This window comes from Triticum dicoccoides, chromosome 4A (assembly GCF_002162155.2).
Source record: "Triticum dicoccoides isolate Atlit2015 ecotype Zavitan chromosome 4A, WEW_v2.0, whole genome shotgun sequence".
Lineage (NCBI taxonomy): Eukaryota > Viridiplantae > Streptophyta > Magnoliopsida > Poales > Poaceae > Triticum > Triticum dicoccoides.
The window spans coordinates 748,680,834-748,694,029 of NC_041386.1; the positions used below are offsets into that span (position 1 = coordinate 748,680,834).

General features: G+C 47.1%; 1 pseudogene; it reads right to left on the reverse strand.

Moving 5' to 3' along the window:
- Positions 1-180: 180 nt before the first annotated feature.
- Positions 181-12,413, reverse strand: LOC119284452 (annotated as a pseudogene).
- Positions 12,414-13,196: the final 783 nt, after the last annotated feature.

Genomic DNA, 13,196 nt, shown 5'->3' on the forward strand with positions numbered 1-13,196 from the left:
GCTATTTCCTCTACACCTGACTTGCCATTGTGTGAGTGATAGTCCCCCGTCAACAATGATTTTCATGCTATTTCCTCGTGGAGAGAACCAAGGAAAAACAGAGCAACATAACCCGGTCCACCAATGATGCGATACCCCCTGATTGCTGATGTTTGTACAATTTGGACTCTCCGCTAAACTTCATACGCACTGCCGGCTGCAACTGCTCAACCAAATGGATACTGCACACAGGGAAACAATAACAGAGGAAAAACAGAGCAACATGAACAGAGGAAACTGTTGTGCTACAGCTCCTTCTCTTTTGATATCCTGTTACTGACAGTCTAACAGCTGCTTGGGTATTAACTGACATACCAGTAGTGACCTCAACGTCACGAAGTTTGGCCGCCCTCATGGCACACCGCTGCTGTATGTCGTCCACCTCCGGATGATCCTGGAGACGGCAGCTCAACCATCGCTCCTCAGAGATCGCGTCCGGAATCCCTCCAAATGCGATAACCTCCTCCCGAGTGACCCTGCACGGGATGGGGCCTCCTGCCTCATCTCGGCAAAGAGTCGGAGACGTACCGAGGGAGGGGAGTGCGTGGGCCAACTGCCCGTACTCCCCACCCACCCCGATCCTCTGGCAAGAGGAGCTCACCGACGCCACAGAAGGTGCGGCCACCCTAGGCGCCCCAGGGGGGAGGGCGCCGAGGCCACCTGCCCCGAGCCCCCTCCAGAAGGCAGAACTGCCACCTGCAGCTCCGGCACCGCGAGAGGAGAAAATGGAGCCGAGGCCACCTGCCTCGGACCTCCTCCCGAAGGAAAGACCTCCAGCACCGAAACCTCAACCACCGCGAGAGGAGGAGAGGGCGCCGAGGCCACCTGCCCTGATGGCACAACGGACCCCGCGGTTTGGATCGAAGACTATCTCCTTCATATCCACATGACCCGCGGCTATGATCTTCACGCCATCAAATACCTCCCACTCAAGCTTAAAGGACCAGCTCGGCATTGGTCAACAGCTTGCCAGCAGAATCAATTGGGTGTTGGGAGGACCTGGAAGCCGCATTCCTTGACAACTTCCAGGGCACATATGTGCGACCACCAGACGCCGATGACCTTAGCCATATAATTCAGCAGCCAGAAGAATCGGCCAGGCAATTCTGTACACGGTTCTTAACAAAGAAAAATCAAATTGTTGACTGTCCGGATGCAGAGGCTCTCGCAGCCTTCAAACATAACATCCGAGACGAATGACTTGCCCGGCACCTAGGATAGGAAAAGCCAAAATCAATGGCAGCCCTCACATCACTTATGACCCGCTTTTGCGCGGGAGAGGACAGCTGGCTAACCCGCAGTAATAACCTCAGCAAAAATTCTGGCAGTCCGGATAACAAGGACCGCAATGGCAGGTCGCGTCGCAACAAAAACAAACGCCGTGTTAACGGCGATAACACTGAGGATACGGCAGTCAGCGCCGGATTCAGAGGCTCCAAACCCGGTCAGCGGAAAAAGCCATTCAAAAGAACTACTCTGAGTCCGTCAAATCTGGACCGAATACTCGACCGCTCGTGCTAGATATACGGCACCCCCGAAAAGCCAGCTAACCACACCAACAGGGATTGCTGGGTATTCAAGCAGGTGGGCAAGTTAATTGCCGAAAACAATGACAAGTGGCTGCATAGCGACGACGAGGAAGAGACCCGACCGCCGAACAATAGAGGACAGAAAGGTTTCCCCCCACAAGTGCGGACGGTAAACATGATATACGCAACCCACATACCCAAAAGGGAGCGGAAGCGTGCACTCAGGGACGTATATGCGATGGAGCCAGTCGCCCCGAAGTTCAACCCATGGTCCTCCTTCCCGATCACCTTCGATCGAAGGGACCACCCCACCAGTATCCGCCATGGCGGATTCGCCGCATTGGTTTTAGACCCAATTGTCGATGGGTTTCACCTTACCAGAGTCCTGATGGACGGCGGCAGCAGCCTGAACCTGCTTTATCAGGATACAGTGCGCAAGATGGGCATAGACCCCTCAAGGATCAAACCCACGAAGACGACCTTCAAAGGCGTCATACCAGGTGTAGAGGCCAACTATACAAGCTCCATTACACTTGAAGTGGTCTTCGGATCACCGGATAACTTTCGAAGTGAGGAGTTAATCTTCGACATAGTCCCGTTCTGCAGTGCCTATCATGCTCTGCTCGGACGGACCGCGTTTGCAAAGTTCAACGCGGTGCCGCATTATGCATACCTCAAGCTCAAGATGCCAGGCCCTCAAGGAGTCATTACGGTCAACGGAAACACAGAACGCTCCCTCCGAACGGAGGAACATACAGCGGCTCTCGCGGCAGAAGTACAGAGCAGCCTCTTAAGGCAATTTTTGAGTCCGGCCGCTAAGCGACCGGACACGGCCAAACGCGCCCGGAGTAACCTACAACAAGACCACCTGGCACATTCCGAGCACGCGTAGCAATGCGGTCCCAACCCCAGCCCTCGCAAAATTGCAAGACAGGTCCTTCACATGCATCAATATGCCTTGGAGATACCATGGGCATAGGGGGAGGGGCACGACCACGACAGGCCCAGAGTGCGGCTCAACCACACCAGGGGCTCCCAAGCATGTCACTTTTTTCCTTTTTCTTTTTTTTATCCACAGGACTCCATTTACTAGAGGCCCTGTCCGGCAATACACCCGCCGGATACACGATGCAACAGCCAGGGAAGGATACAGGCTACGACGAACACTCAGGTGGTCTCCATTACGAGCATTACATTCGCTTTATACACCATTCCGCAGCCTACCCCTGGAGGGGGACATGTTTAAATAGTCCTATCCCTTGCTTACCGCACTATTTGTATCGCTCTGCATCCATGACAGTATTTCTGGAATAAATAATGCATCGCTTTTCGCTTATAATTGCATTTCTTTCTATTACATATGTTCATTTATGACATGTTGCATCCGTACACTATGGTACGGCTAAATACACCAGGGGCATAAGTTCCCCGCATTATGGTGTGATAAGTCCGAACACTTTCACAAGTGCGGCACCCCGAACTTATAGCATTATATGCATCAGCTCCGAATCATGTCTTGGGTCAATAGTTGGGTTTTCCCGGCTCCCATGTTTTGGTACCTTACGTTCTGTTATATCGGCTAAGGTAGCGCTGGGAGAACCACTGCGATTGCGCCCCGGTTAAGCTGGGTTGAGCACCTTAGTGGAGAAAAGCTAAAACTGACCGTCATGATGAGGCAAGAGCTGGTCGCTATTCGGAGAGGTTTCTTCGAGTCCTCAAAGACTTATGCCGCTTAAAGTGAGGAACCGGCATTGTCCGGCCAAGGCGTGGATAGCGCCCCGAACTCGGTCTTCTGAATACTAGGGGCTTCGCCGAAATTTAAAATTATAGAATTCTATGTCTAAGTGAGAGTGTTCAAGCATTATAAGTCCGGTTGCCTGGTTCATTTTGTTGAGCGCGTCCCTAGATGGACCCAAAAATGGGAACAAGAGCGCTCAAGTTTATCCCGAACACCCCAGCACTCGTGGCATGGGGGCTGAAGCCGACGACTTGCCATCTCTCAGATTTGATAAACGGCCGCACAGAAGGTAATATTTTAAATTAACAAGCGTTGCTTAGCGCATATGAACAAAGATTTGAGCGCACAGGATAATAAAATGCGAATCTACTCAAATATTACATTTTTGGAGCACTCTCCCGCAATCAGGTGGGCACCCTTCAGGACACTTTTATCATACATTTCGGGCGTGCGATACTCCTTGCCCGCCGGCGGCGCATCCATCAGAAGCTTCTCAGCATCCAGCCGCCCCCAGTGCACCTTTGCACGGGCAAGGGCCCGACGGGCACCTTCAATGCAGGCGGACTGCTTGACGACTTCAATCCAGGGGCATGCATCCACCAGCCGCCGCACCAAGCCGAAGTAGCTCCCAGGCATGGTCTCCGTAGGCCACAGCCGAACTATAAGGCCCCTCATGGCCTGTTCGTCCGCCTTGTGGAGCTCGACCAGCTGCTTCAGCTGGTCGCTCAGGGGCACCGGATGTCCGGCCTCAGCATACTGAGACCAGAAGACTTTCTCCGTCGAGCTCCCTTCCTCAGCCCGATAGAATGCGGCAGCATCGGACACGCTGCGGGGCAGATCTACGAACGCTCCTGGAGAGCTCCGAATTCGGGTAAGTGGCAAGTAATTCATATTCACATGCTTGCTTTGCATGAAAAATGCCTTACCCGCCGCTATCTTCTTCAACGCCTCGATCTCCTGGAGGGCCTTGTGGGCTTCGTCTTTCGTGGCTTTGGCACTCTCGAGAGCCGATGCAAGCTCGGACTCTCGAGTCTTTGAGTCACGCTCCAAACTCTCATGTTTTTCCACGAGAGCCTGGAGCTCTTGCTGCACCTCCGCCACCCGAGCCTCCTGCTTCTCCCGCTCGGCTCGTTCCGCGGCCGCATTGCATTCCGCCGCGGACACCTCCTCCTTTAGGGTCGCCAGCTTGTTCATGGCCCCTGTAGTACCCATGTTATCCTTGTTATTTCTATTGCAACAAAATCCTTTTCTGTAAGGTACAACTTTAAATACGGTGTTACTCACCTTCTTTGTCCTCGAGTTGCTTCTTGGCATGGCCGAGCTCGTTCTCGGATCGCTCGAGGCTTTGCTTCACAGGATTGACCTCCGCAGTCAGTGCAGCAGAGGTCAGCAGCGCAGCCTGCAATCTCATATTGACATATTTTTTAGACTCCCACGTATATCTTTTTTAGATCCTCGCTCCGGCTTTTTCTTCCCGAACACCGAAACGAGCATCAGGGGCTACTGTCTATGCGGTATTATATTATACATCTTAAAATTCTTACCTCAAAGCCTGTTAGAAGGCTGCGGCAGGCTTCGGTCAGCCCGCTCTTGGCGAGCTGAACCTTCTGAATCACCGCACTCATGACAGTGCGGTGTTCTTCTTCGATGGAAGCGCCGTTAAGCGCCTCCAGCAAATTATCCGGCGCCTCCGGTTGGGCGGAGGCCACCGGTGGCACCGTCTTGCCCTTCTTACGAAGGGGCCGCCCGCCAGACTCTGGAACCACTGCGGGTTCCGGTATGGAGTCCGGTGCAGAGTCCGGAAGGTTGCCTTGCAGCACCTCCAGGGCCTCCTCTCCCTGATGGGTCCCCTCCTGGGACCCCACCTCGACGTTGTCAGCATCGCGAGGGGAGGAGGCGGTCGGAAGGGAATCCATATCCGACGTGCCCAAGGACCCGCTCGACGAAACGGGAATGTCATCCTTGGCCGGACTACAGGTTGTATGCGGCATTAGAAAGACACCATGTGGCAAAAAAGAAAAATCATAAATCATCTAGGAGTCCGGATACTTACGATCGCCAGGGGCTTGGCCCTTTGGGGCCACTCCTCATCGCCGCCACCGACGTTGGCGGAGTTGTCCGGGGGAAGGGTCCTCCCCTTCTTCGACCCTTCAGCCTCCCTCTCTGGGGAGGCCTTCCTCTTCTTCTCTCCCCCCGCCGGGGGAGAGGCCTTCTTTTCCTCCTCACCTTCGTGGGAAGATTCTGCCTCAGAGCTATCGGACGATGAGTCCGATACCACCTGACGCCGGGAACTCTTTCGGGTTCCCGCGGCCGTCTTCTTGGCCCTCCTCTCCGGCACCACGTAGAGTGCCGGAACCAGCAGCCCCGTCAAATGGGTGTCCGTTGGGTCTTCTGGAAGGGGAGCCGGACAGTTCACCTGTCCGGACGTCTTCTTCCAGTCCTGTTAAAGGCATCGGGAGTTTAGATCCCGCATAGAGTCAAACTATGAAAAGAAGGTGTCCCATAAAGGAAGACGTAGCTTACCTCGTCGGCCGGGCGCTGCATGCTGAATCCGCGATCTTCTGTAGCGGATGCGGGAGCTTCGGCACCCTTGAACAGCACCCTCCAGGCATCTTCGTATGTAGTATCGAAGAGACCGCTCAAGGTCTGGTGTTATGCCGGATCAAACTCCCACAACTTGAAGTCCCGTTGCTGGCAGGGGAGAATCCGACAGACGAGCATGACCTAGATCACGTTGACAAGCTTGAGCTTCTTGTTCACCAGGGTCTGGAGACAGGACTGGAGTCCGGTCAGCTCCTCCGAACTACCCCAGAGCAAGCCCTTCTCTTTCCAGGAGGTGAGCTGCATGGGGGCACCAGATCTAAATTCGGGGGCCGCTGCCCATTTAGAGTCGCGCGGCTCGGTGACGTAGAACCACCCCGATTGCCACCCTTTGATGGATTCCACGAAGGCACCCTCGAGCCAGGTGACATTGGGCATTTTGCCCACCATGGCGCCTCTGCACTTCGCTTCGCTGCCCTTCACAACCTTCGGCTTGACATTGAAGGTCTTTAGCCACAAGCCAAAGTGGGGCGGGATGCAGAGGAAGGCCTCGCACACAACGATAAACGCCGAGATATTGAGGATGAAATTTGGGGCCAGATCGTGGAAATCCAGGCCGTAGTAATACATGAGCCCCCGAACAAAGGGGTGAAGAGGAAAGCCCAGTCCGCGGAGGAAATGGGGAAGGAATACCACCCGCTCATGAGGCCTGGGGGTGGGGATGAGCTACCCCTTGACGGGCAGCCGATGCGCGATGTCGCTGGATAGATATCCGGTGCCGCGCAGTTTTTCGATGTGCCCCTCCGTGACGGAGGAGGCCAGCCACTTGCCTCCCGCTCCGAACATGGATGGAGAAGGTCGAAGTGAGATGTGCGGACTTGGGCGCTCAAGCTCGAATGTGCAGAGATGGATAAGCAAAGGAGGAAGAAGGCGTAGGTAAAAGAGGTGGATCCTTATCCCCTTACATATGGGCGGACGAAACTATGCGTCCCCCCCCTCGGCCTGGTAAAACTCGCTTATCTCCCAAGTGCCGCAATCAATGGCGCGGTTGGGATACCCACGTCCGTATTGATGGGAATCCCGAAATAAGGGGAACACGATCTCTGCTTTGACAAGACGTGCCAAGGAAACCGCTTCGCTAAACGCGCTGAAGTGGTATAGTGAAAAACAAAAAGGCTTGACTGTGGTGTGACGTCACGCCACATGATACGTCAGCAGATTGATCTTGTGTAAATATTATTCTCTCTACGGTTATATGTTGAATTTATTTTGCAGAGCCGGACACTATCCTCGTGTTCACAATCTTCTATGAATTATGCGGAGGAGGAACCCGCCTTGCAATGCCGAAGACAATATGCGCGCCGGAATCGTCGTCATTGAAGCCTGGTTCAGGGGCTACTGTGGGAGTCCTGGACTAGGGGGTGTCCGGATAGCCGAACTATCATCATCGGCCAGACTCCAAGACTATGAAGATACAAGATTGAAGACTTCGTCCCGTGTCCGGATGGGACTTTCCTTGGCATGGAAGGCAAGCTTGGCAATACGGGTATGTAGATCTCCTACCATTGTAACCGACTCTGTGTAACCCTAGCCCTCTCCGGTGTCTATATAAACCGGAGGGTTTTAGTCCGTAGGACAATAATAACAACAATCATACCATAGGCTAACTTCTAGGGTTTAGCCTCCTTGATCTCGTGGTAGATCCACTCTTGTACTACCCATATCATCAATATCAATCAAGCAGGAGTAGGGTTTTACCTCCATCGAGAGGGCCCGAACCTGGGTAAAAACATCGTGTCCCTTGTCTCCTGTTACCATCCGCCTAGACGCACAGTTTGGGACCCCCTACCCGAGATCCGCCGGTTTTGACACCGACACAGTCACTCAGACTAAGTTCACTGAGATGCTCTAACACTGTAGTGTTGTGCATCCATGATGAGAATTTAGCACCAGTGTAATTACGTAGCACTAGAATTTCAAGCCTTTTGTGGGGAAGAAGGGCCTCTAATATTGCTTCTACTTTAGCATCTGCATATTGAATACGAGTACTGTAAGGATTACATTCCCAATTGAGTGACAATCGTTTCAAATTATGCTTGGTAGCCAGGTTGCCTTCTTACGCATTTTCTGCAGCATGCACTTTTCTCAGCTCAAACAAAGAAAGAGCACCATCTAGATTCAGATCTTTTAGTTGATCAATTCCACGACCTGCATCACTATCAATGACATAACTTGTCAATGTCTGTAGAGAATTCAGCTGACCAATATCCTCTGGCATGCGCTCCAAACTTATATACCCAACAAGGAAGATATGTCGAAGACTTCTCATATATTTCATGCCTTCTGGTAATTTCTTCAGGCGTGTACAACTAATGACCTTCCATGTTTGCAAGCCACACAGTATGGTAATGGCTTCAGGCAGTGCATGTATACAAGAGTGAGAAAAATCTAGATAGCGAAGATGCTTCAAGTTTTTCATATGTCCCTCCGTTGAGAATGTCTTCAGTGCTCGCAAGGACATAAATTTTGACTTGGTCATACTCAGAAACTTGGCTTTATCACGAGGAAGCCACTCACTTTGGACTAATATCGTGCGGGCCCGGGTAGCTAGAATTTCCTCCATGGTTGCAATAGCTTGATTACTGACATAATGAAGTGACAAATGTTGAGCCTCATGCTGTAATGATCTAGCAGCTGTGCATCCTTGCAGAATCTCCTGATGTGATGAAGATTCTTGCAGAATGGAGAAATCATTTCCGCTTATGGAGTCAGCAAGATCATGCATGAGATCATGCATCTTGCAAGTAGTTGGTCGGTGGATTTTCTCATCTTCATGCGCAGAGAGTAGATCCTTTTGGATCTCCGCATCTTGGAGGAAAAATCTACAAACTAGCACTTCAAATATTTGTTGGCCTCTTGTTTCTAATGCAATAAAGTCATTTGCAATCCATAGTTGTATTAACGTGTCTTTATCCATCAGGCTATCGTTGGGGAAAATAGCACATAAGAAAAACATATTTTTTCTTCTGATGGCAAGTGATCATAGCTCAGTTGTAGTGCAGGTAGAATCCCAGTTGTGAGGAAGTCATTCTTCCATACATCACTATTCAGAATAAAGAACCACTCACTATGATGCCGGGAGTGAAGTAAAGCCGCCATGTTCTTGATAGCAAGAGGCAATCCCTTACACTTGTGAACAATACTCTTAACTATTGAAATCAATTCCTCTTGCTTTTCCACTCCCCTTCCAAATGTGTTTCTGTGAAAAATCTCACAAGATTGATCCTCATTTAGAAGTGATACATGATGTGGAGGGTGTGTGCCCATGATAGAAGCAACTTGATCGCTGCGGCTTGTAACAATTATAGCACTATCTGAGCCAACATGTGAGCATAACAAAGATCTCATATCATCCCACTTTTGTCTATCTTCATTCCAAACATCATCCAACACTAGGAGGTACCTATTATTACCCAACACTTCACCAAGCTTCTTCTGCAGTGCCTCCATGTCAGTCAATTCACACTTGTTCATCATGGCGACTTGTATTACAAATCGAACAATTTGTTCGATAATGAACTTGTTAGAGACACAGACCCATATAACCAACTCAAAATGATGCTTCACCCTCTGATCATTGTGCACAAGTTGGGCAAGGGTAGTCTTACCGATGCCCCCCATACCAACTATGGGGAGCACCATGACATTGTTATTGGAACTGTTGTTGAGGGAGTGGTCAAGTAATATGTTTACCACTTGTCAAAAAAACACAGAAGTTCAAATTTGAAAACCATAGAAGTTCAATTTGAAATAACCGAGAAGGTCAAAAAACCTAAAAGTTCAAATATAAAAACCTAGAAAATTGTTTGCTTATTTAAAACCATATTTTCCTAAGAAGTTCAAAGTAAAAAAAATTAGAAGTTCGAAGGTTAAAAAAACTTAGATGTTTTTTCATTACTAAATAATAAAATGAAGAAGTTAAAATTAAAAAATATGGAAAAACTAAAAAAGTTTTAAAATACTTAGTTGTTCAAAAAATTATTTAAAGAAAGCATTTTCCATGTTTCCAAAAGAAATTAGAGGTTCAAATTTCACAAAGATAGAGGTTCAATGTTTATTACAGAACCAAGAAAAGTGAAATTAAAAACACAAAGAAGTTCAACTTTATAACAATAAAGGGGTTATATAAAAACCTAGAGGTTCGAATTTAAATAACCGAGAAGTTCAATTTTTAGTACAAAACCAAGATGCAAGTTAGAAAAATTCTAAAAATAAGAAGTTCAAATCAAAAAGACGAAGAAGTTCAATGCTTGTTACAAATCCAAAAGAAGGTCATTAAAAAAAGCATCTCAAACAATTTTAAAAATAGAGCGGCTCGAGGTCTATCAAAAAGTAGGATTTATTCCGTCACTAAAAGAAATAAAATCAGGAAGTCCAAATTAAAAAGATGGAGAAGTTCGATGATTATTAAAAACTCAGATTTCCTCGTAATTAAAGAATGAAAACAAGAAGTTCAAAAATTAAATAATAATCAATTCAACTTTTAAAAATAGAGTGCTTCAAAATTTCATAAAAAAGATTAAGAAATAAAACCAGGAAGTCCATATTAAAAAGATGGAGAAGTTCGATGATTATAGAAAACTCAGATTTTCCTCGTTATTAAAGAATGGTAACAAGAAGTTCAAAAAAATGACAAGAAGTTCAACTTTTTAAAATAGAGCGCTTCAAAATTTCATAAAAAAGGATTAATAAAATCAGGTTAAAAGTTCATAAAAAAACTCATATATTTTCAAGTAACGAAGAGAAGTTCAAATTGATAACTGCGAGAAGTTGACATACTACATGGTGTGCATTTTGTACTAAAAAGGAATAAAAAAACAAAGGCTTAATTTGTTGTTGTTATAAGTTCAAGTCATCCACCGCAGAAAGTTAAAAAAAATATTGTGAGAGAGGTTTGTACAAAAAGAATATCATTTGTGTAACACTGACGAATGAATGAGAAAATTACAAATGAAAATACGTCACAGAAGTTCAACGTGAAAATAGCAGGAAGTTCAACTACTATATTGAATGAATTTCAGATGAAAAACTCTTAAAATCGTCGCGATTATGAAAAAACGATCAACACGGAAAAGTTGCGTGTTTACAACAGCTTTCCACCGGTATATTACTTGCTCAATTCCGGTGAGTGTTCCGGTGATTGGATGGAGAGCTACGGGAAAAAAACACGTGAAAACAGAGTGAAGTTCAAGTAGACATGCCGAGAAGTTTAGGTTCTTCACGAGGTTAATTTTCGAAGAATCTGTTTTGCGATAAAGGCAGAACGAATCATCTCGCCATTTTCGAAATTACTTCAAAACGGCTAGTAATAAGAGAAAACCATCAACATGAAAAAGTTTCGCATCTTCCTTAGCTTTTCAATGGTATATTATTTGCCTCATTCCGATAATGTTTGTAGAAATTACGGCGAAAGTATGTTTTTAGCCATTTTCAAAATTGACTTAAAACTGTAAGGAATTGGGAGAAACAATCTACATAAGAAAGTTTTGCATTTCCTCAAGCTTTCCAACGCCATATCATTTGCTGCATTCGGACGTACGGTTAAAAAACGAGATTGAAAATACGAACTCGGTGGAGCTTGTACCGTTTTCTAAATTACTCATAAACCATTCAAAATTATAAAAAGCTTACAACATGAAAAGGTAGCGCATTTTCATAAGCTTTCCAATGCCATATCATTTGCCTCAATTGGATTAGCGGTTTAGAAATGGCAATGAAAATACGCACTCGGCTGTTCGGTTTAATTTTTTTTACGATTTTCCAAATTACTCTTTAACCATAGGGAATTAGAGAAAACTTTCAACTTGTGGAAGGAGCGATTTTGCAGTAGATTTTCAACGCGATATTATTTGCCTCATTCCGATAAATGGTTTAGAAATGCGATCAAAAACACGATCCACGTTTTTTGTATGAAGAAAAAACGGTTTTCAGAACTGCTCTTAAACAACTTACATTTTGCCAAAAATTTAATTTGGGTCATGATACTGGTGTCCATAGCTTTCCAACAGTATATCGCAAGCCCCATTTGGACAATGTTGGCAGAAGTTCAACCTAGCACTGAGAGAAGTTCAGGTCGAACAACTCAGGCAGTAAAATTGCAACAGAGACATGTTTCATCACGACCCGAGAGCAAATCCTCTAATGAGCGAGATTCCTATTTAAAACGGGCATTTTGTTGCTAAAAACCGTTTGTAGATTACACTTACATCACATAGAACATGACTGACCAAAAAAATTCGTGCGGGAAGACACGGTTGAGAAGATAGCCGAAGGTCGGGTTCCGACAGAGGGAAGTTCAGTCGTGTAACACATGACGTTTATGTTGTGATCAGAATAATATTCTGATCCCGTGATCAGAATAGTGTTTATGTGTGTGTGTGTGTGTGTACACATAAACACTATTCTGCCTTGCCGGACTTTGCAACAGCTGTTCCCGACTCCGTTCGATCACCAGAGCCGTCATCACGATCGCTAGAGCCACCATCACGATCATGACCCTCCTCCATTGTTTGATCACCGCAGCCTGCTTTCTCTCCTTGCAGACCTACTTCGATTTCATTGAGAAACGACAAGACTACATCACCTCCGTCACAGATTATGTCCACCAATATCTCTTCTTGATCGACGTCTCTTTGACGATCCATAGTTTCTGCAAATATTACAACATGACAATTAATATACAAACATGAGAGATGGATATATCGAAGTTATCAGGGAAGGGGTATATCAACAACAATGACATATACATAGAAAAAAAATGTTATCAGGGAGGGGGTATATCGACCGCCTCTCTCATGATTGTCCGACATTTGTCTAGTGTCAAAGGAATCAACAAAACCATGTCTTCACCATTAGGCGAAAGTAACAGGCGCATGATGCTACAAAGCTCTTCAAAGTTGTTTTGGAATGGAGTCCCAGATAGGATAATTCGCTTTTTGGTACAAAGTTCAGCAAGAACCTTCCGAATAGCGCTGTTTGGAAGGCCTTTGCTGAAATTCGTACCAAAAGGCGGATTATCCTATCCGGGACTCCGTTCCAGAACAACTTTGGAGAACTTCGTACCATCATGCCCCGGTTACTTTCGGCTAATGATGAAGCCATGGATTTCTCCAATACTTTGACACTAGGCAACCTCTCGACCCCTCGGCGATCCTCGACCCTAGCTAGTTCACCACCCTATACAGCTCGGCGATCCACAACCCTCTACCCTAGTTCCCGACCCTCGACCCCCTCATGTCACGTTTGTCTAGTGTCAAAGGATTCAACAAGACCATGTCTTCATCATTAGG